Raw genomic sequence first — 27,601 nt, 5'->3', positions numbered from 1 at the left:
CATCTACAAGGAAAATAATGACTTGCAAAATTATTCTAACTGTCAAAGTATCACCTTTATGTTCAATTATGAAGAAGCGCTGTATTTAAAAGGCCTCTAACTGCAGTGTTTCATTTGTGAACATTGGAAATAAGTGATGTAGCCTACTGGTCCGTGTTTTTCAGTTCAGATTTTCTGAGTTCTGAATTTGGATATCTGCCAATACTTTTTTTTTAATTATTATTTTTAATGATTATAACGTGGTAGTAGTAGTACAATTACAAGAGGCAGAAACTGAACTTTAGTCTGCAAAGCTCTTGTAGTTTTTGGAATGTAACTTGTAATGGCATCCTTCAACCACTCTGGGGCGCTGTAGGATTCTGGCTTGTGACATTTACATGTGCAGCTGATAGGTTGAGAGATGTCTCTCATTTGCAGAGTTTCCCATGATGCATTGCTGAGAGTTTAGTTTTTTAAAGCTATTTTATGTTCCAAATACAAGTGTTACTGTTTGTTGTTTGTAATGTGTTTGTTATGCGTTTATTATATATTAGTATTATTATTACACAAATGTATTCTTATTATTGTCATTGTTGTTATTATTTTTATTAGAATTATTATTATTTAGTATAATTATTATTAATTGTATGTATAAAAAATACATGGCTAAACAAATGGCAAATGCATGGAATTAAGATTAGTGTCCAGTGGAGTCCAATAACCTGATAAATGACTTGCGTCAGTATTATGCCCAGATACCGATATTGGATTGGCCTGGTCCCATCTCTATTGGAAATCTCTTATGACACACATCACTCAGTGTTCTCATTTATATCAGAGGAATTACAGGTGCTTCTATCTGACAGGAAATTCAAACAATGTTTTTTTTGTTTGTTTGTTTGTTTTATTCTGTGTTTATTTGTTTCAGCTCATTTTGGTTCAGAATAATTGAAATGGCAAATCACTGTGACGATAGGTATTCAGAACTGCTTCTCTAGTCAGTTGTTTTGGAGATAAAGATAAAATAATTATGTTTTTCAATTTTCATAAGTGAGGCCATTATCACGGCAGATGTTGAGGAGAAGTGTTAAACCTTCTATTCACGCGCCACCTATTACTTTAATGATGATATGTCTTCCCCAGTGACACTGGTTGATCTATTTTTATCTGTTCACACTGAAACTTGCAGTCAAATGCTGCATTTAAATGACCAACTTTGGCAGCTGCATAAATAGACGTTTCTACAATTTCACGAATGACAGCTTAACAAAACCTTCATATACTGAACTGCAAAGTTTGTAACTTGATCTCGTTTTTTAATGCTATAAACGGTTATGTACAACCAAATATTTACATTTTAATAATATAGTTTTGCAGACTGGATGGGTAGCTGCAATCTGTGCTTCTGGTAGAAAGATACATCAAAAATATGGCAAAATGACCTTCTAAATGAACGGTTTTTGGGCTCATAGACTATAGCCATCCAGTAGTTGCAAGTAGAAAATGTAAGGCACATTACATCAATGATAAGTTATTTTAGTTTTAGTCAACTTAGTTGGCAGCCACAGAATGAGCAGAAATGCACTAAATGGGTGGCCACGCTGTTGGTAAAAAAATTCAGCCCGTATATATATACTAAATGAAGTTACCAAATGTGTACATGCAATAGAAAGTAAGGTTGCTGGGGTTTTTTATCTTTAAATTAAACCATTACTTTGTTCCTTTTAATACAGAACTTTGACTCTAGTGGAATCTGCCCTGCACATCCTTTTTTCTGGTACAAATTTGCTTTTGGAGTGTAAAGGAATTACACACTCTGTTGCCTTTTACGACTCTCAAAACAAGACTCACAGCACTGCGCCCAGAGTCATTGTGGGAGGCTTGTGCCACTGCTTAAGCTCTTTTTATAGAGATTCCCCTCAATGTATGTGCAAAATTTCCCCTCTGTGGTTAAAGCAAGCAGTGCATTGTTGTCTTTGTTGTTTTTGTTTGTGCCTCGCGTGTGCCAGGTTGTGTTTTCCAGCTGGATGAAAATCTGTGTAATAGAAGTTTTAAAATTTAAAGTTAATGATGACTTTTAATCTTGTGTTTGGTAGTGTTGTCCCTTGGGGTTTGCTGCAACCTTCGGCCTGTATGTCAAGCCTCAAGGGACAACAGTACCAACAACAGAACAACAGAGATCTCACAACCTTGCACACAACTAAGAAAAGTACATCATTTCAATTGGTCTGGAGGAAACTTAGCCCATCTGTTCATTGTGTCGATGTGGAACATGACTTGTCTGAGGCTCATGTTAGATAATGTTCCAGTGTTCTCTGCCTATGGCTGCATGCTGCTTCTCTGCAGTTTGTTTTAAAACATTTTTTAAAATGATCTGGTGCAGACATTTGGAGGCAGTATAACACAACCAAGAAGGGAGTGCAGCTTTAAACCTGCATTAAGCGAAGCTGTGAACCCAACATTGACATATTAAAACTAACATATTGTGAACTGCGAACAGCAACAGTCCAGTTATTGATTAGCAGATGTAACTGGGGTGCTGCAGGGAGGTCAAGCTTTGTATATCTCTCCATGTTGCAGTGGTTAACATGGCATGGTGAGGAATACTGTGCTTCATGAGTCTGGATTGTGGTGGCTTTTTTGTAGTTTTTCAAAAGCGTAAAACCCAAGAGCATATGTGAGAGGAATGGATTAAACTTGTCTTTATCTGCTTTAACATAAGCTGCAAACATTAGCATGTCTGGCTAACTAATAGTAGCTTACTAGCTGCAGTAATGTCATCTACTGCCAAACTTGTAATAGATACCACTATAGCATTCTTCCTGAGGCAATTGCAGCCTGGCTAGGCTGGCTGGGTGGCTGTGTTAAGGTGTGCTGCACTGATCTAGTCCCTGTGCATTTTTTAAATCTGCTTGCAAGTCATCATTTAAGTTAACAAAAACCATGGCTGTCAGCTAGAAGTGAGAAGCTGCTTTTGTTTATTTCTCCATGGAATTGAAGATCCAGTGTTTCAACAAATGTTCAATTTCTATGTTAAATCTGTCACCATTATCACTGTAAACTGCATTCTGAGAATGGAAAGCTTGACAAGTGTAGCCACAGTAACTAAGGAGGGCGGGGCTTAGCATAGAAAATTAAAATTCAACTAATAATACTATGAATAATACTATGCAGAGCTAGAACAAGCAACAGCTTTATACAGTGGGTCAAACTGACACCTGCTCTGCTCAGCTTGGCAGAAGAAACACCCAGGTGCTCTCTGTCTCTCACCTCCCTTTCTATTTCTCTGTGAGTGTGAGTGTGTGCGTGTGTTCTTGTGTATCTGTGAGCGAGTGTTTATGCGTAGGAAACAGCGTGTGTGTGCATTTCTGTGTGCCCTAGCTATCCCAGTGGTGCCTTGCACCGGTTTTGCCTACAAGCTAGCGACCTATTTTTCTCAGCGTGAATGAAGTAGACATTTGAACAAAGAGAGAGGCAGAGAGAGATGGGGAAGGGGAAGGGGGAGTGCAGATCAGTTCCTCTGCTTTTATTCAGGCCTGTGGATTAATTACCCTGTACCTAAACCTGATCCCGTGCTGTGAGCGAGACACTTTGGCATCACCCTGATCAATAATGCATTTTTCTGTCTCTCCATTTAATTTGCACGCAGGCCCCACACGCTGGCATTACCGTCTCCCTGGAAAAGTGCAGGAGACACCTGATACCCAAAGTGCAATACTCCACCCCCACCCTCATGCCATGCTCCATGACACCCCCTCCCCTCTCTGTTACTCACTGACAAATTGATTATCTCTTAATGTGCTGTATAGGAAAAAAAAAATCTCCTCAATCCTCAGGAGCAGCGTAATCAGATACATGACATGTTGGATTAGCTCATGGGTTGGTACAAATTTGTTCCTGTTTTGGTTTAAACTGTGACACTCTCTATTTCGAGGGACGCTTATTGAGCAATTTAGGGGAAAGCTTCGGTTTAAGAGGCAAGATGGTGCAAAGTGGTAGCTACAACTCCTGAGAGAGGTAGCATAGTTAGTACAGCGCTACGCTTGCAGCCATCAAACAAGAGTAGCTGTTAGTAGCAAGGTCAAACTACCGGGGGAGACAGGTAGGTCATCTGATCTTGTGTGATTTATCTGGTCTGTGTTTGTGTGTGTTTGGTTGTGCATTGAAAGGAGAGACGATGTCGGGACCTTAGACTCTTGCTTTGTGGTTTTCTTTTCTACCTAATCGAGTGGCCACTCTCTAATGTTGTACAGGAGAGTCCTGACTTAGTGACCTGGAGGGTCACATCTGCACTTTCAGTTTGGTTTGTGGCAATTTATGAGCACAGTAATTGTTATTAATCCACAGAGTATAAGTGCATGCCAGATACATTATATGGACTAGTGGACAATGGTAGGCTGTAAGCAGTTTTAACATTTTGTCACTGTTTTATTTGTTTTTTGATAATGCTTTGTTCTCAACATCTGAAACGTACTACAATGAATTTTTAATTGGACATGAAATGTAGTCATGCTGCAAAGATTGTCTTTAAATAAAATAAAGTCAATTTTTTTGACATTACATTTTGTGGTTATGGCAGTAGAAACCCTACCACTTTTATCTACATAACACAGAAGTTACTTTTAGTTGTTTTGCATCATATTTTGTTTAATCTTTTATGTTTGTGTTTGAAATATCAGAGCAAATGCATGTCAACAACTAAAATGGCATCTATTAAAGGTACCATGGGAAGGTTTTTGTAAACAAATAAAAAATGTCATTGACATTCAGCGTTTATTTCCAGACTTCATTTATCACCTTAAGGTCTAACTAATATTAATTTCCTTCCTCAAAAAACATTTGCAAAGTCAGTTGTTACAGTGATATTTAAAATCCTGTATAAGTTACATCTATGTTGCCTCGTTTGTTGGCACATGACTACCGCCAGCTGTCAACTGAACATGATGTGAATCACACAGTCTACGTATATTTCATGTGCCCTCATGTGTGTGCATGATAATCATGTCATCATAACATCATTATGAGTAATCTAACATTGCCTACTTAAGTTTTTTTTTTTTTTAAGTTTGTAATTTTTAAGTTAATTATTTAATATTTTTAATAATTTTTCACAATCAGAATTGTTTTAGTGCAACAACATAGTACAAAATTTGGCTCACATTGGAATCAGATCTTTGTTTTCTAAACTACTTTGAGTCAATACCATCCAGCCTCATTGCAATATTACAAAACAATCAAACAATATGGGTAGGAACAAGCAGTCATTCTAAAGAGCCCTTATCAGGCCAAAAGTAATTTCAAGAAAAAGATTCCAAGTCAGACCTCACAAATTAATGCATTTTTAGCGTGCATGCACTAACGTGAAATCTCAAGGCTTATTCAACTCTCATTTTTCACCTGATCCAGGTTATGTCCCAGTACTCTATGCCAAACAGTCACAGTGGAATAAATCTGACTGAATGCAGTGTGGTAATGGATTCAGAGTGACCCTCCTCACATGTGTCAGAACAGTGATGGGATGGGCCGAGTGAAGCACTTGCTAGCATACATGTAGACTCTCCGGGGGGAATCATTGGTGAGTGGGTGAACTGTCTCTGACATGCATTGTTAGAAACTTTCTATAGATAATAAATGAGACTTGCTTGTTGTCAGCACACAGTCCTGTAATTGGTGGTCTTGCAGCCTTAACAAGCAGCAAAACAATCTATAATCCATGAACTGGTCATGAAATTTGCGGGTCCAAAATAGCTGACCCTATTGTTACAGCCAGCCATTGTATGATAGCATGCTAAAGTGTATATAGTATCCTGTGTATTGTTCCTTTACATAGCATGTGGGTCTGTTGTCCTTGTACCATGTATGTTCAATGCTTGTTCTTTAGGGTGTAATATGGCTGCACTGTCGCCACAAAGACGCACTACTGAACTGCACATTTATTGCACTGCTAAGTGTTTCTGATTTGTCAGCGCTCACATGTACCTTTTGTAGAGATCCAGACTGACATCATTAGGGCACTTAGTGCTCAGTGCTTAGGAGAACGCTGAGCCAATTAACCAGCTGCCTGACTTCTGGCAATTCAGTGAACAAATAAACTCCTCTTTCCACTACCTTGCCTCAGTGTACTTCGGCATCTCATCTCACTTAAGTGCAGTGGAATATGATTTTAATCTTTTATTATGTTTAAGACAGAAGCTTAAAATTAATTGCTGATTAAATTGACGTTAACCTTTCGACACCATTTGCTGACGAGCAACACCAGTGTGACAGGCAAGGAAATTAAATGGTAGTGTTTGTTTTTTGCCCCTGCCACCTCCATGTTGTCTTTACTGTAAAGAGCGTGTAAAGACTACTTTGGAAGCATATCTGTGCATTGGCGCTTGATATTACTATAGAATACTTTGACTGTGTTCAAACCAAAACATCAGATACTCACTGAAATGTCTGCTTATCAATAAAATGTTTCATTTCCGGGCTGCTGTTGGCCCTTTGGGTTTGGCTCCATGAGTGTAATGGCTTAGTGGCCCTATCATGTCTTATAAGTTGTTGGGTTCATACTATTTATTACACAGATTAACTGTGAAATTTAACCATTTCTGGAAACTTGTGTTGTGTGTGTATTAGCCTGGAACAATTTTGAAAAAAGTATGTAATTATAATTATTTTGATTGATATTGCAGTTGCAATATGATTTGCAGTATTATGTGATATTTTCTTGAAGGGATATGTACCAAATGATTTTTTTATGTCTGTAGGTTCTGACTTGTAGGACAGGACATCACATCATGGCATTCATTCATTTAAAGGTTTTTTGACACATTTTGTCCAACAAATATTTCACCTCCTGCAAAAGGGATTGCAGAAAGCCAAATTGTGATTTTTTATCAAATTTGGATTAACTGTGCAGCCCTAGTATGTATGGGTCAATAATCTGTCACGGGACCTTGTGTTGTAGGTTCATATCTGTGACATGGATTTGCAATTGCTGCTTCTTGTTGTCATGGGTCATTGCCACACTAGGGAACTTTTTGACACAGACTACGGATGTTTCTGTATGTATGTCTCCTAATTAAGATACTTTCCAGTGATTTGAAGACATCTCTGTATTATGTACTCGGCTGCAATACTGTGCACAATTTTGTTAAGACAAGTTACAGCTCAAATGCCATACATTTCACCTTCTAATTGTCAGCTGATCTTTATTCCAGATCTACTGTTTGCTATGACAAATACAGCAGAGTTTGACAGAATGTCTCAATCTATTGCAGCAAACCTGAAGGCCATCTCATATAGGTCAGGCCAGAAAATTGTTTGTGCTCTCAGAGGTGTAACATCCAATTCAGTAAAACTAATGTTACATTTTAATTAGCATTTCCACCCACCAGTGTTTTTATAGTCACACTGGAATTATATGTATCGATTTGTTTGCAAAATAATAAGTGCAAATAGCAAATGGATGCGTTAACCCGGGAGCTAAAATAGATCTGTCTGTTATGTGATTGGCAGTGTGATGGTGCTCAGGGATTTGTTGATGCGGGTGGCCAGTGTCTACAAATAAAGTCTAAAGTAAATCCATTTGTTTTAAGTTTCTTGCACAGTAAAATGCACACATTGATTCAAGCTTTTTTAGGAAGACACAGGATTGATTAAACCAGAGGTTCTCACTTTTTTCTCAGCCAAGGCCCCTTAACAAGACAGAATATATTCTAGGGATCCCCTCATGTACATCCCTTGGAAAAATTCGATGTAGCCTTTTTTTTTTTTTTTCTTTTCTACTTAGTTATGTTAAAAGAGCAACACACAAGAAATGTATTAGGAATATGTTAGACATGTAATAAAAATATTCTCCCCAGATCAGCACAGAATAACCATTACATATATCATTTTGGCTTTCCACCCATTGCAAGGAAGCCATATTGAAAATATTACTCATTATTTCTTTAGCTTTGTTTTTTGTTTTTCATGAACTTCATTTGTTGCCGTAGTGGGTGGCCATTTTAAAATCTGTCCATCTCTCCAATCTCTGATTGACAACCCTGACAATGGAGCCATGTAGAGACAGCCAGTTTTCACCATTGATGAGTGACGTGCAGGTGATGCACTTTTGACTGGTGGGAGGTATATTTATATATCAGTGCCTCCAGGATTTCACAGGCTTTTTGGGATTGTTGCAGACTTAAAATGCCTGATTTCACAGCAGCATTTCTAGAATATGTATGACGTTTGTGAGAGGATGCTATAATTTTTGGAACTCATTTGCCAAAAAGTGGTTTAAGTTTATAAGTATTATTAATAGTAGCAGACTGCTATTTGAGAACCATTGGATTAGACAACTTTCCCATTTGGTTTTTGTCTTATGAGCTTGTAACTCTTAACCTCAACATTTGAGCTACGCATGGTTTTAAGTTTCCATTGCAAAGTTACTGAGTCTCCACTAGTCTGCTGTCAGTAGAAAATGGTATTGAATGGTTTATTTAATGCAGGCTAATGAAAACACAGAGGTAGTTTTGTTCCATGCATTGGAATCTGCAGTCCTGAGATGACTGTGCCCCACAGACGTGAGTGTTTCCTGCTTGCACCTGCCTCTTTATATTTGTCTCCATTACAGACAGAGCTAGCCATAAAATCCAGACAGTTGTATAGTTTATAAAACATACCACATTCCTGGTAAATCACATTTATGTGTGAGGCTGTGTTGTGTTCTTGTAGACAAAACTGCCACATCCTTGCTCTTTTGTAACAAAAAAAAGCCATTTTCAGCCAGATGTGGGGACATAAACCTAGCAACCAGGGTAGCTCTGGGAGACAGTAATGCACCCTTGTAACTCAATCTCTAAGCAGACCGCTGAATGGAGAACTGTAGCTTCTTTGGCTTGCGCCGGTCTCTCATTCCCCCGTTGTGACCTTTTTCAGTTCTCCTCTGCTAAGGGACTGCACTGATCCCGGAGCAGTCATTTGAGCAAGAGGAGAACAGTAAAGAGATAGCAGCATAATGTTTGACTTCATTTACGGTCATAGCATAGCAGTGGAAGAGCTTGTAGACCGTCGCTTTGAGTAGATTATACCACACCAAAGTAAGCAAACTGATACAGTATAAACTCTGCAATCAGAGTATAATGATATTTCTTAACTTTCCTTTTTTCTTGAAGCAAGATAATCTCACTGAAATGGCTGCAAGTGTAGACAGAGCAAAGCAGCTTTCTTAAAGGTCACTTCTGATCATTAAGTGTTTAGTCTTGCCATCTGAAAAATAGCATATTATCTGTTGTGCTAAAGCTACAGTATTTCGTCTTTGAACAGGAACCATTTCAAATCTTTTGCCTTAATTAAAGTGGCCATATTATGCTCACTTTCAAGCCCATACTTTTATTTTGGATTTCTACTAAAGTAGGTTTTTCTCATACTGGCCATAGCTGCAGCACCACAATGTCGCCACCCTTGCTAGTCAGCACCAGAAATACTAGTCGGTTAAACTATTTATCAATATTTTATTCATGTGCAGTGCAAGTTAAGTGTTGCCTCTGAGGTGTTATGCAGCTGCCCACCACTAGTCGAGGCTGCGGCCCAATCAGACTGCAGCCCCTCTTGTCCAGCATGTATGCTCCAGTGGCCCATGCAACCCCAGATGTTTTCATCAGCAAAGTTGGACAGATGCTAACTTGTAAAACCAGCTGGGTTTGGGAGTGTTTTGATATAGAAAATGCAAATAAGGTTGAATGTATGCTGTGACAGAATAAATTGGTCTAACTCAACTGGAGCAATGTGTAACCACATTAAGCACAGACATGGACATTGATTTGCAAGCAGAGCAGCTGCTGCTGCTAGCTCTGCATTAACCACACTGTGTAGCAGGCTGGCAGCTAACGTTAGCTCCAGGTAAACAATGTTGTTAGGGTAAAGGTTAGCATTTAGTTAGCTGTTGTCATGTTTTTAGACTAATGTGCAATGTTCCTATTGTATGGCACAAAGTGCCACATTTCACCAACATTTAAAATACAGTTTGGTATTGGTATTTGACATTTAATACCCTGTGCTCAATTTTAACTGCTTTCTGAGTGTTTTCTTACTGTTAGACTAGTCAACAATCTTTCAGCTCTTTCAGGAGTTTCAGCTCCTGCCTCTTTAAGGCCACCAGCTCATTTCACATTCTGTTCCAAACAAGATGCACATAATTCAAATGTGTTACAACTTGGTGTCAGAGTGTAACAGAACAAAGGCTAGATTACAAATAAGGTGTTTCAGTTCAGCAGGAGTGTTTTCTGTGGCAAAGAGAAACAAACTTGTCATGGACTTTGGTCTTGGTAACTTTGCAGACATTTATGTGCACAAAAAGTTAGATTTAGGGAGCAATATGTAACCATTTTACATCTTAAAATAAGAATTGTAGTTCAAACAGCATGTTGGAGTAATAGATGATAATGTATATTAAATAGGCTGAAATCCTATTTAGTACACAGTTTATAGTTGAAGTGAATTGTTTCCCCCACCGCATTTGACAATGGTCCAAAACTCATCATCCTGAAAATGAAAACCCTCTGCTCTGAAAATTAGGGATGCACTGATACCACTTTTTGTCAGAGCGAGTACAAGTACAAGTACTTATATTTGGGTACTTGCCAATACCAAGTACCGATACAAGTACTTAATAATGCCATTAAAGTTCTTACAGTACCTTTTAAAACACATTTTATTTTCATCAGATGGTCATTTTCTAAATGTAACAAATCATTGTTGCCATTTCCTGCTACAAGTGTAACCATGGTTACTGTACACATGACATTTTTTGGTTATTTGTAGTAAGGTACTTTAGTGATTTTGTGGTCCTTATTAAGCTGTGCAGTTCACTGTTTATGTGATATATTTCAGTATAATAATTTCACAACATTATTGTGGACTTGCAGAATTAAGTTTACTATTATAAATAGTGGTATATATGATAATTATTTCATTATCATTTACAGCATTTTAACTATTTTAATTATACATTTACATGTGTAGTATTTAATTTTCTTCTTCTTGCCTCTCTTTTCTAAGAGCTAATAGTTCCTACCTGTCATTGTTTACTGGGGACAGGTGTGATCGTGATAGCAGGTGTGCAACAGTTTTCTTTACCCTGCTGTGAACCCTTAAAGGCCCCAACACATGATCAGCGGTAAAAATCGGGTGTTGGGTATCAGAGTAGTTTTATGAGTATGAGTACAAGTATGTGAGATCCATATCGGACCGATACCCGATGCTGGCATCGGTATCGGTGCATCCCTACTGAAAATACACACTCTGGAGTTGGAGTTCAGTAACTGTTTGTCTCTCTGCCTCCAGACTCCATTAACATGTTGCTCATTTTGACCATAATTAACATCTACTCCTTCATAAAAGATTGTTAGTGATTTCTTATGACTTATAAACAGACACTAACTTGTTCAGCATTAATTTGAACTTTAATTAATGAGAAACGGGCAAACAGTAACTCAAGTTACAGGCTGGAATAGATTTTTCAAAGAAGGGCAGTAGTGAATATTTCAGCTTAGTATGTTTCCTAAATACCTAATTACATATCATGGCCATTTTGTGGTTACAGTAAAAATATTATAGATTCCAACCTTTTAAAGAAAGGGAAAACCTTAAAATGGAGACTTTATCCTACCACTTAACACAGATTAAGCACAATTTGAGCAATGCCTCAAGCACTGCAGCAAATAATTTGAGAAATCAACACATGATGTAACACAGTAGTTTGTAAATATTGTAGCCCTACAAAACCACTGAGGAAATAAATAAGTTATAACAAAAAAATACCTCCAGCTTTGTTTGATGCATCGCATGCATACTGAATGAGCAATTTCAGTCCTTTGTCCACTGAATCGCAAAGGAAAGGCTCAAAAAGCAGTGAGTGGTACAATATCTGCCCTTCCCCCAGGGATAATTGCTTCAGACATATTCTTTGACCTAGCCCATGCCTTAACAACCGTAACAGTCAAGAGATTGATCTCTTCAGAGTTTATAAATGATGGTTTGATTATGTTTCACACATTGACACTGACATAATCTCCACAAAGACACACACAGTGATTTCTAAAACCTGCCACCATGAACTTGTCAACAACCAGGGGATTATGAGTTTTGGGTTGTGCATGCGACACACACACACATCCACACATGCAAGAAAAACTGTAGTCTTTGTTATTGACAGTTAGACATGTCGGTACATTTTAAATTGATCTGTGCAGGGACTGTCTGAGGAAATAGAATTCTCAATGGAAACAATTTTAAAGACAGATTAATAATGAGTTTGGTCAGACAGATTTAAGAATCTTTCTTTACGTCTTTCATTACGTTTTCTACATTCTGCCTTTACTCTCCTCCCTTGCCCTCCTCCTACATTTCTGCCAAGAACACCATGTTTCTGCTTCTCTGTGGTCAGATATTTCAGCCATGTACTGTACTGTGGGTGCTTTGATGGAGAGATGAGTGACAGAGAGTGCAAGGTGTTTTGTGAGATTGGATGAGGCATGACATTGCTTGGCACCGATAAGAACCATAGTTGCAGTCGTGTCATTTGTTAAAATAAGCTGTTGGCGGGAAAACAAACATCAGTGTAACATCTGTCATGGCCATGCTTGTCTTTTGACTGACACACTGCAATTAATGTTCTGTAAAACCTGCAGGCTTGGGAATATGAAATATGAAATGTATGAACATGCTTATCATTTGACTTTTGTTCTGAGTATTAATCATGTTATTGTTTGAGGAATGGGATATGAAAATTGCTGCATGCATAATATGAAATATGCAAATCAATATACCTGTTCTTTTTTTTCTAATAGTTTGGACCTGGCCTAAATAACAAGCCTGTAGCGACAATGAGTGGCACTTCTGTGGGTGGAAATGTGCTAACATAACGGGGGGGCGAAAACAATCTATTTCTGTCGTGGTGTGTTTAGCACCACACATAAACCAAATGAAGCATTTCTATTGATTGTCACTTCCTTGGATTCCACTGTTTGGGAAGGAGAAGGGGAGTCTCCTTCTATCAGCTGACACGGCTCATTGTTCACCATGGACTAATAAAGAGCTTTACTGGTGCCATTATGCATTCTCTGTGGCTACTGACAGACTGATGACAAGCCTTAAAGATGGAAACCATTTCACGTTTAAACAATAACAGATGGAGGGCTTCACTCACTGAATTGCTTCGGCAGACATAAACCTGCATGTTAGATTGTTTCAATAGCTTGGATGCCATTCTATGCTTTTGGTTTCATTTATATTGCTAACAGGCTTACAGCAGATATATATTTATTGGTACAAACATACATTTGAAAAGGGATAGTTTGGATTAGGGCCGCACAATACAGTAAAGAAAACAGTCATATTTGCATTCATTTGTCCTATATTGCAATTGTGATATGATTCATAATTAGTTGGAATGATCATTTTCTGTGTCACAATTTTGTATTTCAGTTTTAACTGGAAAAAAAAAAAAATCATGATTGACATTCGTTGGGATCTGTACCAAACAAACATGTTCTCTTGAAGCTGGAGAACAGGATCTGTAGGCCGGGGTATTTCTATAGCATTACAGTACCTCTTTATAGTGCTGTTTCGTCACATTTTTCCTTTATCAACTTGGGTATATTGTAATTTTGATAATGTTTCAATTAAAAGCCCTGGTTCAGATTGTTTGATTTGAGGTTGTATGAGATACTTATCAATAGTCAGGTTTTAGCTTCTTTAGATGCTGTTCGGCACACTCCCAGCTTGGAGAAGCAGAAAGTACTTGCACTATGACCTGCTGTGAACATGATCAGTAACAAAACATATTTTAGCTACCTAAAAAAAAATCTGTATCAGTTTAAGTGGACGCTATACTTAAAAAATTTCACTGCTTGACTTTCCCATCAGGCATCCCTTTTTGTTGGGAAACTGCCATTACAGATGAAAAGTATCACTCTCGCCAAACCAACCAAACTCCATAGGAAAAATCTGTAATTTTACCTTGCAGAACATGGGTGTTGCTGGTCTACCAATGATTCGATCTGTTAGTTTGTTTGTGTAATTTCAGTGGGTCTGAATTGTCCTTTTCAAACACTGAAGTCACACAATAACACAAACAAACTAACAGATCAAGTCAACTCCTGTCTTCTGGAAGGTAAAATTACTGATTTTGCATATGGACTTTGGTTGGTTTGGATAGAGCAATACTTGGCCTATAAGAAGGCATTCTTTATTTATACCCTGGGGGAAATTACATGTTTTCACAATGTTATTTTATAATCACAGGCCTGAAATACACACACATGCACAAACAGGACATATAGACATGCACTGATGGAGAGATGCCAGAGTGAGGGGGCTGTACACATATATATAGTGAAGCACTCTGAGCAGTTAGGGGTTTGGTGCCTTGCTCAAGGGCACCTCTGCAGTGCCCACAAGGTGAACTGGTGCCTCGCCAGCTACCAGTCCACGCTCCGTGCTGACCGGTCCATGCTGGACTGGTGACCATCTGGTTCCCAAGCCAAGTCCTTAAGGACTGAGCTGCCGCCGCCCGGTTAAACAGTGGCCAAGACAAAAAGCTGCCTGAGGCGAGGTAAAGCAGTGAAAATACTAATACTGACCCTGTCCACAGCAGTGCATTGCTTAGCTTCTGTGACAGTACTCCTCTCTACTTCTCCAAACTCTGGGCGTGTAGGCCACCATCTACTGTAGCTAATACACTGACTATCGATAAGTACCCTATTCAACCCCACTTCAAATAATCCTAACTATAACTTTGTGAATAAAGAGCATAGTGTAAATTAGTGATAAAAATACCACTGCAGTTATATATATATATTTATGTCTGCATGTTGCAGTCTACACTGGATATTTTTGTATTTGCACTCTTCATATTATCTCTAATATTTTCTCTGTAACCCCTTTAGACTCTACAACCAACACCAGGGTCATAACATAGCAAATGTTAGTTTCATAAGGGAGGCGAGCAGAGGTTTTGATGTGTTGAATCAAGCCCATGAGGTCAACGGATGAGCACAACAGCTTCTCACTGCCTTTCTGTTTACTGAATCATCAAAACAAGGGGTGCGTGGCATCAAGGGAGCCAGGCGGCGAGAGTGCAGGTTCTTAGCCGAAAAGTCACAGGTCCAATCTCGTGCCAGTGTCCTTGAGGAAGACAGTGGGCTATAGCTGCACTCACTCTGACAGATTTTCAATATAGGTTTAATGGTCTGTAATGAGAATTCTTAGCCCTCTTTGACCCACTCTACAGAGAGCAGAAACCAACCCTGCAGATAAAACCTTGACCTTTCTGCTCCTGTCCTCTGTAGATAATTAGCCAATTGCTTCCTTTTAATCATAAACTCTTATAAGCATGAGAAAAAGGAAAATTAAGTCCGACCGTTGCCATAGAATCAAGGATTTCATGCTCTCCTCTTCCACATTGCCCTGTCCATGCATCCTCACTGTCACATGTCATAGAAAATACTTGGCATGGTTTGTTCCATTCTTTTCAGGCATAAAATAAATAAGAATGTGTTGCTGAAATGGAAAGTAAAACAGAAAAATGTGACTGAAGGTTAAGCAACGTACATTAAGTGTTCAGCCATACATTCATAGATCATTCAGCCTTAAGTACCTCTTGGCCAACATCACTATAGACACTTGAGCCCACATTTTATGTGGAGATTTTCATTTTATTCTTCTGATTGTCAGCATTGTGTATCAGGGGCTGCATTTTCAGGGGTTTAAAGATGCTGTCAGAATTTTCGCAGTGGTAACACAATCACTTAAAACTGATGAACACAAAGAGGATGCACTAATTATTTCACTAAATGATGAAGTGCATGGGTTCCTTTGGTATTAGCTGGGAAATTGCAGGTGGAAATGCATTTGTGAACAGACACATTAATTAGATCTGGAAGAAAAACAAGCATTGCCGTGCAGGAAAATAATTCTTTCATGTGAAGTCACCTGCAGATACGGAAACTGAACGAGAGGCAGACTGGCAGGCAGATATACAGAGAGAAAGACAGAGGTTTTTTTTTTTTTTTTTTTTGTTCCACTACGTACAATTTCAGAACACTTAAGTGATTCTCAATCCCAGCATGCCTTAGCCTGCCACTGCCATGACAGATGCTCCAAAATTGAATATAGATTTCGGTGAGCAAGGCAGGCGTGCCTGATGAATCTCAATTTGCTGCTGTCCATATTTCATAGTCACCACTATGGATAGCTCAAGGGGAGGCAGTGAGAGCGCTTTGGCTGCACCTGCCAAACTGTCAGTTGGCTTGTGTCGAATGATGATCGGTACTTCATAAAAGCCCATATTTATCCCACACTAATTCATGCCCTACATCATTTTATCACCAAAATGTACATCTGTGAGTGGGGGGAAAGGAATAGGCATTGAGAGGACATGCTTCATTTCACAATTGCAGTGATCTTAAGAGAAAAAGAAGCCCACATAATGACAATTGCTCAGCAGTTGAAGATTGGAGAAATTGTGTACAGTAGCTTGAGGGTGGAACAAAAGTAGAGAGCTTCCCCAAGGGGGGTGGAGGTGCCTTGGCTGCTGTGTACCTGGCAGTCTATTTATAGCGTGGTTTGAAGTACTTATAAAATGGCACTGGATGCCATTGTTTTGCAACGGTGGAGAAATTCTGCCTTTCAAAATAACGACTATTTGACTGCTCATCTGTGTTAGAGCTGCCACAGCCATGACTGCAATATAAGTGAAAAAAACTGTTTGACTAAGACTTCATTGGCCCCAAGGGGAAATTCATTTTCACAACACTGTGCACAATGGTCAACACACAACATGTATAGACAACAGAATATACAGAGCAAGGACTATTATTTAAAGGGACACCTTAAAATCAAAAGAACATATTTTTCCTCTTGTAAAGCTATTTATCCATCTAGATTGGAGATCTTTGGAGATGTTGGCCATAGACATCTCAGTGTAATGGAACTCAGTGGCACTAAAACCTTCTTTCTTTTTTTTTTTTTTTTTTTTTTTTTGAAAAACTTAACAGCACTGTCTCTTCCCAAAAACCTGGGTTACTCAAGATGGGAACTACTTTCTTCCTCTGGTAGAGTCTACTGAAACTAATTTCTATGTACTAGAAAGAAAGTAGTTCCTCCATGAAGGCCTTTAGATTATCTCGACTAATAGGGTCATGATTTCTGGAAAGAGACATTGCTATATTTTTGGGACGCTCTGAGCTCCATAAGCCGAGTGCCATTTATTTGAGAGAAGGTAGACATCTCAATGACCAATATCTCCAATACTCAGGAACTCACACCAAAACTATCTTGATGGATAAATAGCACGACAGTCCAGAGGTAAAATATGAATTTTTGATTTTGTGTTGAACTGTCCCTTAAGGCAACTATAACTGCTGGGATCAGGCTTTTCCCAAAGTAAGCCCTTCTGCACCTCTGAGCCTGTGCCCAGTGGGCAGTGTCATCAGATGGTGGTTGAGTGGGAGTGTGATGACTTGCAGATGTTTTAAACATTGTGTGTACCTCACATTAATGTTGACCATTTTCCAAATAATATACTGAAAACAGCATCTTAAGAAAGCCTTTTCTTCTCTCCATCACTCTATAATTTGTGTTTATTTCAGTACAATATAAAAGCGACCACCCAGGAATTCACCTTTAAAGAACTTCACTACATAAAGACTCAGAGGGTTTACAGAATTAAAACCCACGTACTACCACAGTCAGTCATATGACTAAATGCTGCAGCTCAGCATGTCACAACAAATGTAGCACATTGTGCAACATAATCAGCACAGAGAAACAGAACAAAGCAATACAGGATGTTGAAAATGCAATACTGTGGATGCCCTAGTATAACAGCTTAATTATCATCATTTTTTGAGTGTTTTTCTATTTATTTTCATCTAATAGCTCAGCTGATGGGGCCATACTTAACTTTTATATTTGTAATTAGAAGACATGCAGTTAATGCCTAGCCTATTCTTTAGGAAACTGGTCACTGAGTGGATGCTACAGAGGCAATTTGTACTACATTGTTGATAATATGGGAAAGCTAATGCAATATCAAACACCAGTAAAGAAGTAAATCAGTGTTTTGTTTTTACATTTGACAAATTTAGTAAGTTATTTATGACAAAGAGAGAAAATATGTGGAATAATGAATTGCAGATTCAATTAACATTTCACAAATTGTTTTATTAACAGCTTAATTGTGCATATTAAGTGCAAATAGGCTTAATTACTATATTAATTATTTTATGCATCTATAATTTAATCAACAATAATTAAACAGTGAATTAATCTATAATAATTAAACTGACATAATAGACGCTCCATACAACACAAGTGTACCTATTCCACCTGCAGTCTTGCCAATTAAAAATTAAAGAAGGCAAAGAAAAACACACAAAATATCATATTCAACTCACATTTCTTTTGTAACAAGAAGGAGCCTTTGATATGTTAAAGGTTCAGATCAAATGCAAAGTTAAAGTGCATTTGCTGCATATAGCAAGACCAATGTCTTTGCGGTAAGTTCAAGCCTTGAGGACAATGGGCACTGGCATATTTATTAAATTTAATGTGTGAGCAAAGTACTTTAAAACAACGCGCCTTACAAGTCCTCACTTAGGCTACTTGTAAAGTTTATGATACTGGAATTTAATCTCAGGACCCACAGTGAAAGTGCTATAAACAGATGTTCAAAATGCATTGCCATGTATGTCGTAAAACGCAGATAAAGGGAGGCACAAAGTGTATCTGTCTCACAAAGGAAGTGATCTTAAGTAGCAGGAATTGAGCTATATGAAAATAACAATAAGCTATATAGCCTATAGAACAAAATACTACTTCTTAACCACTGTTTCTGCTGTGGGCTCTGGTGCTGTAAGCTTCTTTTCGATATAACTACGCCATTGTACATGACAGCCTCTTTTTTTCTTGCACCCTTTTAAAAACAGCCCTTTGGAGTGAACTACTTGATGCCACCAGGGGGTGCAGGAGACGGCAGAGCTTTCTAGTATAATTAGACTAGACGTGCTACATGTGTCTGTGTGTGTTGCCGCATCTCATTAAGGCGAGGTATGGGCCAGTGAGCCGGCTAAGAGGAACGGATAGGGAGCATGTGGTGGTGTAGTTTCCTTCACCGCAAACGCAGCCGCCCGGCACGTTCTCTTCCTTTCTGGAGTCACGCTGAGGCCCCTGGAGCCACGGCCAGTCAAAATGGTTCCACTTGATGCCAAGGCCCTTGAGGATCCCACTGTCAAAATGAACATGTGCAGGCACAAAATACAATCTATGTGTGTAAACGTACGTAGCTTATCACATCGAGCAGATGCACACACACAGAATATGTTCAAATACACACGTGCACTGTTGCTATTACGGAAAATTGGAATGTATGGAAGAAAATGAAACGTGCAAATTTCTCTGATGAAAAATGTGAATGTCGATAGCTGTGGGTGCATGCATACAGATCGCTGTGTGATGTGCTGATGACAAATATCCACACAGCTATAACCTGGGACTTATGGCCCCAGTTTTTGCAATGATAAAAAATATTGATTATGTTACACATTTCATTGCTTTATTTTGCTTGAAGTGCTGCTCTCTAACACACACTTAAGGGCCAAAGCACGCATTAATGGTTTCATCTGTAAAGCGATGAAAATAGGTCCTTTCAACACAATGCACAACATGAAATTCATTTCTTTAAATAAATATAGTGATTAAATAGTAATTATCTTGACAGTTCCATTATATAAGTCCATTTGATACTATTTTTTTAACATTGCTTTTATACTTTCTTGTTTATTTTTATGGCTGCCACTCCTCTGCTGTGAGTGAAGAAAAAGAATACAGTTTCTTCAGTCTGAAGGGTTGTTTGCTTTATTTTTACTTTTTTGAACGCCCACATTCACAATCTTTTATAAAAGAGCTACAGTAGCTCTTATTTATAAGTGATTTAGATTTGTAACACCTTGAACTGCTGCTTCCAATGACATATATAGAATTTGTGATGCCAGGTGGTAGATAACAGGCCTATAAAAATCCCATAAATCCCTGCAACTACCCATCAAAGATTAATGTGAAGAGTGTTTGTTACAGAACATCTGATAGAACTTGAGTTCCTGAGCAGTTCAGTCCAGGTTGGTTAAAATACCATATATAAAGTCATAATATTCACAAGTTTCAGCCAATAGATAAATTGAAAGTTGAGTGTAGGCTGGTCTCTTTGCACTGTGGGGCTTGTTGTGGTCAAACAATATGATGCTAATGCTTTTGGATTATAGTTTGCTTTCACCCTTAAGGATGTGGGGGAAAGTAAGACAGCTGAGAAGAGGACGACATTTTAAACACTATGAATGATGATGGAATACAGCTTGAAAATAACAAAAAATAAAGTCCTTTAAGTCCAGCGTTAAAGATGGATCATAATTTCATTTGGAGGGTCAAACAAAGGTGGGAGATTATGGTAAATCTTGTAATCCATGGTCAACTACATAGTGCAGTTCATGAACTATTAATTTAAAGCTTTTTACCCCCAGCAGTAATAATAATCAGAAACTGCTGGAATTATAATCTATACTGTGCACTGCTGTTAGCCAAGTGGGAAAAGAGAGAGAAGTGTTGTAGAATCAGCAGTAGAGCTATGCTACCTTCCATCCATTGGAGATGGCTATTATTAGTCATTGCTGATTGGTTATTGATTTTGCTAGACAAGATTTAGGCTACCAAATCTTGGATCCAAAGATCCAAGATCGCACATCACATCGACTGTATTGAGGGCTCATTGATTCCATGTTAGCAGAGATGCTTAGCTCCTAGTTAGCTTACAGTAAGTCCAAAAATCCATTTCTTTACTCACACCCTGTAGGCTTAAAATATGGGTAGCATGCATGTCATTTATAACATACTCTAATGGTGACAAAACACCAAATAATCAAATCATAAATTGAACCTTCTCAAACCAGTCCTGCAACATCCTCCATCTGTCTGTACCATCTAATACGTTTTAATCATCCTTTTGCCACAACACACAGATTCTGTTTGTCTCTCACTTGGGAGCATTTACACTTCCAAGCGTTCTTAGAAAAGCCACTATCATGACCTACATAAGCAAATGAGAACATCAGTGAGAAGATTGCTTTTTCTGTTTAAGTAGAAGTAAACTAATCATTATTTTCATCATCATTAACTCTGTTGATTATTATCTCAATTAATCGGTTAGTTGTTTGGTTCATAAAATATAAGAAAATTGTGAAAAATGTTGATCATTGTGCCCAAAAGCCCAAGATGACATCCTCAAATATCTTGTTTTGTCCACAATCCAAATACATTCAGTTTACTTTAATAAAGAAGTAAAGACTCCAGAAAATATTCACATTTGAGCGTCTGAAGTGAGAGAATTTGGACATTTCTTTTAAAAATGTGACTCAAAACAGTTAATCAAATATTAAAATAGTTGGCAATTTCATTGATAATCGATTGCAGCTCTAATATGAATATTTTTAATGCATGCCAGAGGGTTCTCAAAATCAAACAAAAGTTATGTTGCTAAAAAGGCTCACCTCTACACTGCCTTTTTGTTTTTTCACTGAACCAAACAACACCACTATAATACTGCCTGAGTGTGTGATTTTATACAGCATGCTGGTGTTACAGAATCAAAGTTGGCTCACCCTTTTACACAGATGTCAATTGGACTTCGTTACTGCCTCTGACAGAACAAAAATTTCCCCCTCGTTTGACACTGAAACGGTCCTGTCTTGAATAGGCTCCGTAAAAGGGGCTTATATTTACATTTCTCCAATTAAAGTTACATTAGCCAGTGAAAAAGAAGCAGGGGAGATTTTTCTTTGAATTCACGTGACAGAATCTTGAAGATTCTGCCATGTGAATACTTAAGTCATTAGGATTAAGACTTCATAAACATGTATTAATTGCACAAACTAGTCCCCGCTTTTACATGAAAGCTTCTGTAAGAAGTAAGATCATGGTGTAATGTAGTGTGAAAATTTAACAGAATTACTCATTCCTTAACTAGACCATCTTGTATTCAACATATCCATTCAGAAACATTGCTTAATTGTTTAATTGTAAGCTGATTATTGTAGCTTTTGTAAGACAAAAACAAATTATATCATCTTAACAACAGTCACTGTTATTAATAGAATGTTAGGCAATGATAAATATCCAAGTCTTTTAACACTGAATGCATATTAACAAAGTAAAAAAAAAGTGATGTAACAAAAGGGCAATGGATTTAAATCTTAATATATAAACAGCACTTCACTGGGAGGATGTGAAACCTCGTCTATGTGCAGGAGTGGGAGTGATGGATGTAATTTAATGGCTCACATTAACTTCCTGGAGGGCCTCGCTCTCACATCTTCAAATCCCTCGCTTTTTTCCACCTTCACTGGAGCAGACCAACTTCTTAATTGGCATAGTAATGTGATTAATTGCTTTCTTGTCATTGGGCCCACTGAGTTTTACACTGTAAAGAAGTATAAATCAGGCGTGTATTTACAAGCAATCAAATGCTCACGATCGAAAGGAACATATAAAAGATGCCCAGCTGTGCAAAGTAATTGGTTCTGCTTTATTAGCTGTGTATTATTAGCTGAAAGGAAAGACATTGGCACCAGGAGGATGAGTTATTTCGGTATGTAGTTTAATATTTCTCATTTTCGGCTAAACATTAAAATTAAAACATCTTACTGAATGCAGTATAAACATCACATTATATAGGACTTTTTCCTGCAGCAGTATTAAACTGCTGAGGCCATATGAAAGTCTGTTCAGTGGATTTCCTTTAGGGGGAAAACTGGGGATTTTAAAGTCTTGTGTTGCTGAAAGTGCAACAAACTCAGGAAGGATATACATTCTGATTTTCCACATAGGTTAATATTCATTTAAACAGTCACAACTGTATCAAACAGGCTGAAATAGTATATAACAGATACACTGGATTTGTCGAGCTCATGTAAAGACTGATTTTGGGCTGTTAAATGTTGCTCAGTGGTTCAGTCATTTTGATAATGACCTTCTAATAATGAATGTTACCATCAAGCGATACATGCTGGCAGGAAATATTTGTGTACAGTCATATATTATTGACAAATAAAACCACTTCCAACAATAAAACTTTTTTTTTTAAACATATGATTGTAAAAGTAAAGCTGAATTATATAACAGTGTTCTCTTTCAAGGATACCTCTGACCTGTGAGCTCATTTATTTTCATCTCACTTCTCTTTATACATGCAGCCTTTAAACTATGAGCTAATTTTTGCTCTCCAAGAATGAATCCTGCTGTTGAGAAAAACCTTTTATCTTTTCTCACTTTCAGCTGATCAGTGAAATAAGAAGAAAAAAAATCCATCCCATTTCCCAGTATGTGCCTCACCATTCTCCATACTATAAAATAAAGCACCAATTATCTGGGTTTGGGCTGTGGTTGTTAAGAACAAATGCTGATGAAGCTCTGATGTTTATAACAGCAGCCAGGTGTTCTCGCATATTAAGACACTTTATGGTCACATAATTAAGGAGAGACACTATTGTCTTGATTGGTGGACATCTTGATTCCAGGTGGCAAATGGCGTGATAAGTCTTTTCGAATCAAGGCCAAACTTGTGTTAGGCGGGGGAACTGATGAGGCCAGAGTATGAGACATTATCAATTAAATGTTATTAAATGATGTTATGAGCAATGATGCACTGCATTTCAATCTGAATCAAGATCAACTTTATTTTGAAAGCTTAATAAATATACACACATTTGTCCTGATAGAAATAGAGCAGTGTTTCTCAAAAGAGGATAATAGTACTCCTGGGAGTACTGCAGGGGGTACTTAAGATTTTTTTAATGTTGATTTAAAAAATATCACTCATGCATAATTCCTAAGATAATTATACTATAATAAGTTAAATAAAAATGAAAATGTAAGTTCAATTAAACCTCATTTTGTATTCCGTATTACTATTTTCAGTGTTATTGACGACTGCTGAAAAATTGCAACTCAAGTAATCAGGAAAATGGATTTAAGTTTGAAACACACCAACGCACATAAAGAAATGAAAAAAATGAGCCAACAAAATAGTGCCAGTAAAAGGAAGAATGTTGTCGTGGGATTCACCACAGTGCTATTTCATGCCTCTTTATCTAGGCATTTGTTTTCTATGATGGTCAGATGGTACCTGGTTGGAAAATAAATTAAAGGGGCTGAAAAAGTGCATTTCTGTACTTCTAAGTTTCAAACAAGGCGACAGAGACTGTCTCTAGAAGAATATAATATAAGAAAACTAGTAGTTTATAGCCAGGCTCTACAGTGGACTATGTGTGGCTCTACTTGATACAGTGCTGCTTTCAGACAAATACAAATGTCAGCAAGCATTGTGACCCAATGATGGTGCAAGATGAAAGGTCAGGGATGACTGAAGTTATTCCTATACACAATGTGGGGGACATTGATGTCTTTACCTAATTTAATGGCAATCCATCCGGTAGCTGTTGAGATATTTTATTAAGAGCCAGAAGAGTTTATGGTCTTATGGTGGTGCTAAAGTAAAAGTCAGGGGATTGTGGAAAGTTAAGAGGATACATAGCTAAGGCATCATGTTCAAGTTTTAGTTAAATGATCCAGATTAACTCCCTTTGGCCTGCTGGTGGTGTGATATGGATATCTACCATCTATCTTTTCAAAAATATCTAAATATTGATGGTGATTATAAATTCATTTAATACTCATTTTTCACAGTATTCATTCTCTGGAACCAGCTGCACTTTCTCACTGTCTTCTCTCTCCGACAGTGAGTGGAAACAAACACCACTGCAGTGCCCACATAGCCCCGCCTCCTCTAACTTATTTACAGGGTTGTCTTCATCTCATTGTTTGTCTTATATTCATATGTCTATAAATAAAAATCTATAATGTATTCCCTTGATGTGATACCATCTTAAGTGCCACTGGGAAAAATTGACTCAAATATTAATGTTTTTCAGTGTTGTGTTGAAACTAGAAATTCTAGTATCATGACAACATTAATCAGCTGATACTATGTCGAATCCCGGCGCTGTTTTTTTCTCAATGTTTATGATCATTATTATTATTAGCAGTAGTAGTAGTAAGATTACGTGAGGATGAAAGTGAGCTAAAGTCTGGAAAGCTTCTGTAGTTTGTGTATTGTTATTTGTGTAATGGTGTCCTTCAACCATTGTGGAGCACTGTAGGATTCTGGTGTGTGACATGTCACATGTGCAGCTGATCGACAGATCATCGAGAGATGGTCTTCATTTGCATGTTTTTTTTTTATTTGCACAATTTACCATGATGCATTTCTGGGAGTTTCAGTTTGCTATTTTATGCTCCAAAATGCAAATGCTATTATTTATTAGTGTTTGTGATGTGTTTAGCATGCGTTTGTTATGTGTTTGTTCATAACATGATGGTTTACGGTGACTCATGTTGGTAGTTGTTACTTTTGTGTTGGTTTATGGTTACATCTGAGTGAGATGGCTAGTAAATTTATTCACTCCAACTGTATTGTAGTATAGTAATTTGGAAAGTGTTTCTTTTATAATATTACAAGCAGAGTAGAAGTGAAAAGCACCATTCAGTTCTTAATTTACGATGGTTAGCATAGAATTTACATATAGTAAACAAGTGGCGTTGTCTAATTTAGATTTGAATGTGGGTTGGTGTTGTGAATCTGATACCTGACGAATGCCTCATGTCAATATTGATTGGATCAAATCAGCTCTGTCTCTAGTGCTAGATAATAATTTACACTCTGGGGACTATGAACAACTCGACAACATTTCATGGCAATCCATTCAATAGCTGACATTGCCATCTGCTATCTAGCAACTAGAAAGTCGTGCCAAGACGTGGTAGCTTTTATTATCAGTGTCATGCATATCTAATACTGTCATACGACAATTATTAGGAGAACTACATCAGCATCAAGGAGTTCATTTTTCAATCTGGAATGTCAAAGACATTTGGCTCGTCTGTACTATCAAGGGCAGACAAAAAGAGGATTATTATAAATTCAGCGAAATCACCCCTTCACAGCCCATCAATATTCTGTGGCCATTGTGAGGAACTGGGTTCAGGCTTAACGAGGGGATCCAACGGATAAATGATCAAAAAACAGGACAGCTATTGTCCTTGAACTCTTAATGGCGTACTAATAGCGCAGGGTGTCAAGAGTGATTTTAACAAGAGTGTCCTGAGTCAAACTTTTTTTTTAATCTCTCTGCCTTTGGACTTGGAGGAGATAACTGTCTCCTCTTCCTCTCGCTTTCTCTCTCTGTCTATCTTTCTCCCTCTCTCATCATCGCATTACCAACTCAGGCACGCCTTTTGCATAATCACCATCCTCTGTGTTTCCTCCTGCAGTCTGGATAAGGGGACTCATTATAGTAGTGAGAGTAGGAGCCAGGGACCCGTGTGCATTGCGTAGGTCACACTGTTTGCTAAGAGAGAAAAAGATCAGGAACTTCTGCTGCAAAAATCTTTAAACAAAAAAATCTGGCCATGGACTCACAATATGACACTGTAAGCCTTGTTCAGGTTAAAATGAAACAGAATAGATATGTCATGCGATTTACTTCATGTGGTGTGAAAACCGATGTGCTGTCACTGTTTCTACCATCGATTCCTTGTCTCTTCTATGTCCGTCTCACGTCTAAGCATTGTGTTCTCGAGATGTTTGAAATTGTAATCTTTATGTATTGATTCTCATTGTGGCTTTTAAGCTTACCCACGATTTCTCTTCTCATTTCTACTTCTTCCCTCTCCTCTCCTTCTAGATAAAAGACCGAAAATAGGGACGACCACAGCAGAAGAGAGAAAAGAATAGGCCATGGCTGAGGGGATGATTGCTTCTCAAAGTGGTAAGCAGCCGACATTTACAGTCTCTTTGCCGTTTTGTTCCAGAGACTTGTGTGTTCATTTTGGACGATTTCATTACTTTTGCATCAGTCCTGGTGCCTTTATGGGAGAGAGAAATGGACAAATAACATAAGCGTGTGGTCTCCATTTGGTCAGGGTGACATGATTACCTGCAACAATCTTTAGCTTCAGTGTAGTCATTCAACCATTTCTGATTTTCTATATTCCTGCATTACATTTTTCTTCTTTTGGCAATTGCAGACAGTGAGAAAAGTTTCACCATTACTCTTTCAGTCAAGGACCCTTTTCGAACACTAAAGCCTTTAGTTGGGAGGGTTACTTTAAAAATGTATTGGTACAGTTACTAATTACCTGTTAAAAAATGTAGTCAGTAATTTAATCCAAGAATCACAATATTGAAGTAATGTAACTTAATACCTTTCAGTTACTTTTGGATTACCTTATTACCAAATATAGTGAATCTTTTTGGCCTAATATAATTTTATGTTCACTGTTTTCTTTATTAATTAGTTTATTAATTACTCTTGTCATGTGCTTAATAGCAATAATTATGTGCATTAAATGTGTGTAAATGTACATAAGTCGCTATTCATACTTCACACTCATACTGCAAGTAAACTTTGTCTGGTCTGAGGTTTTTCTTTTTACTCACAAACAATCCCGGTCACCAGCTTCACCACCTACAATCCCAGCATAT

At 37.8% G+C, this 27,601-nt stretch overlaps 1 protein-coding gene across 4 annotated transcripts in view; it reads left to right on the top strand.

Annotated features, from left to right (window-relative positions):
• The window catches only part of lingo2 (leucine rich repeat and Ig domain containing 2), a 308,406-nt gene that overhangs the window by 153,631 nt on the left and 127,174 nt on the right, over positions 1-27,601 (top strand). For all 4 annotated transcript variants that reach the window (XM_084719682.1, XM_084719683.1, XM_084719680.1 and 1 more), the window contains one exon: positions 26,802-26,885. The gene's annotated coding sequence lies outside the window, so the exon portion shown is untranslated. The remainder of the gene's footprint in view (positions 1-26,801; positions 26,886-27,601) is intronic.

Source organism: Lutjanus erythropterus, chromosome 5, assembly GCF_056507025.1.
Source record: "Lutjanus erythropterus isolate fLutEry1 chromosome 5, fLutEry1.hap2, whole genome shotgun sequence".
Classification (NCBI taxonomy): Eukaryota; Metazoa; Chordata; class Actinopteri; order Lutjaniformes; family Lutjanidae; genus Lutjanus; species Lutjanus erythropterus.
Note: the sequence above shows the minus strand (reverse complement) of the source record. Positions and strands in the feature narration are given on the sequence as shown.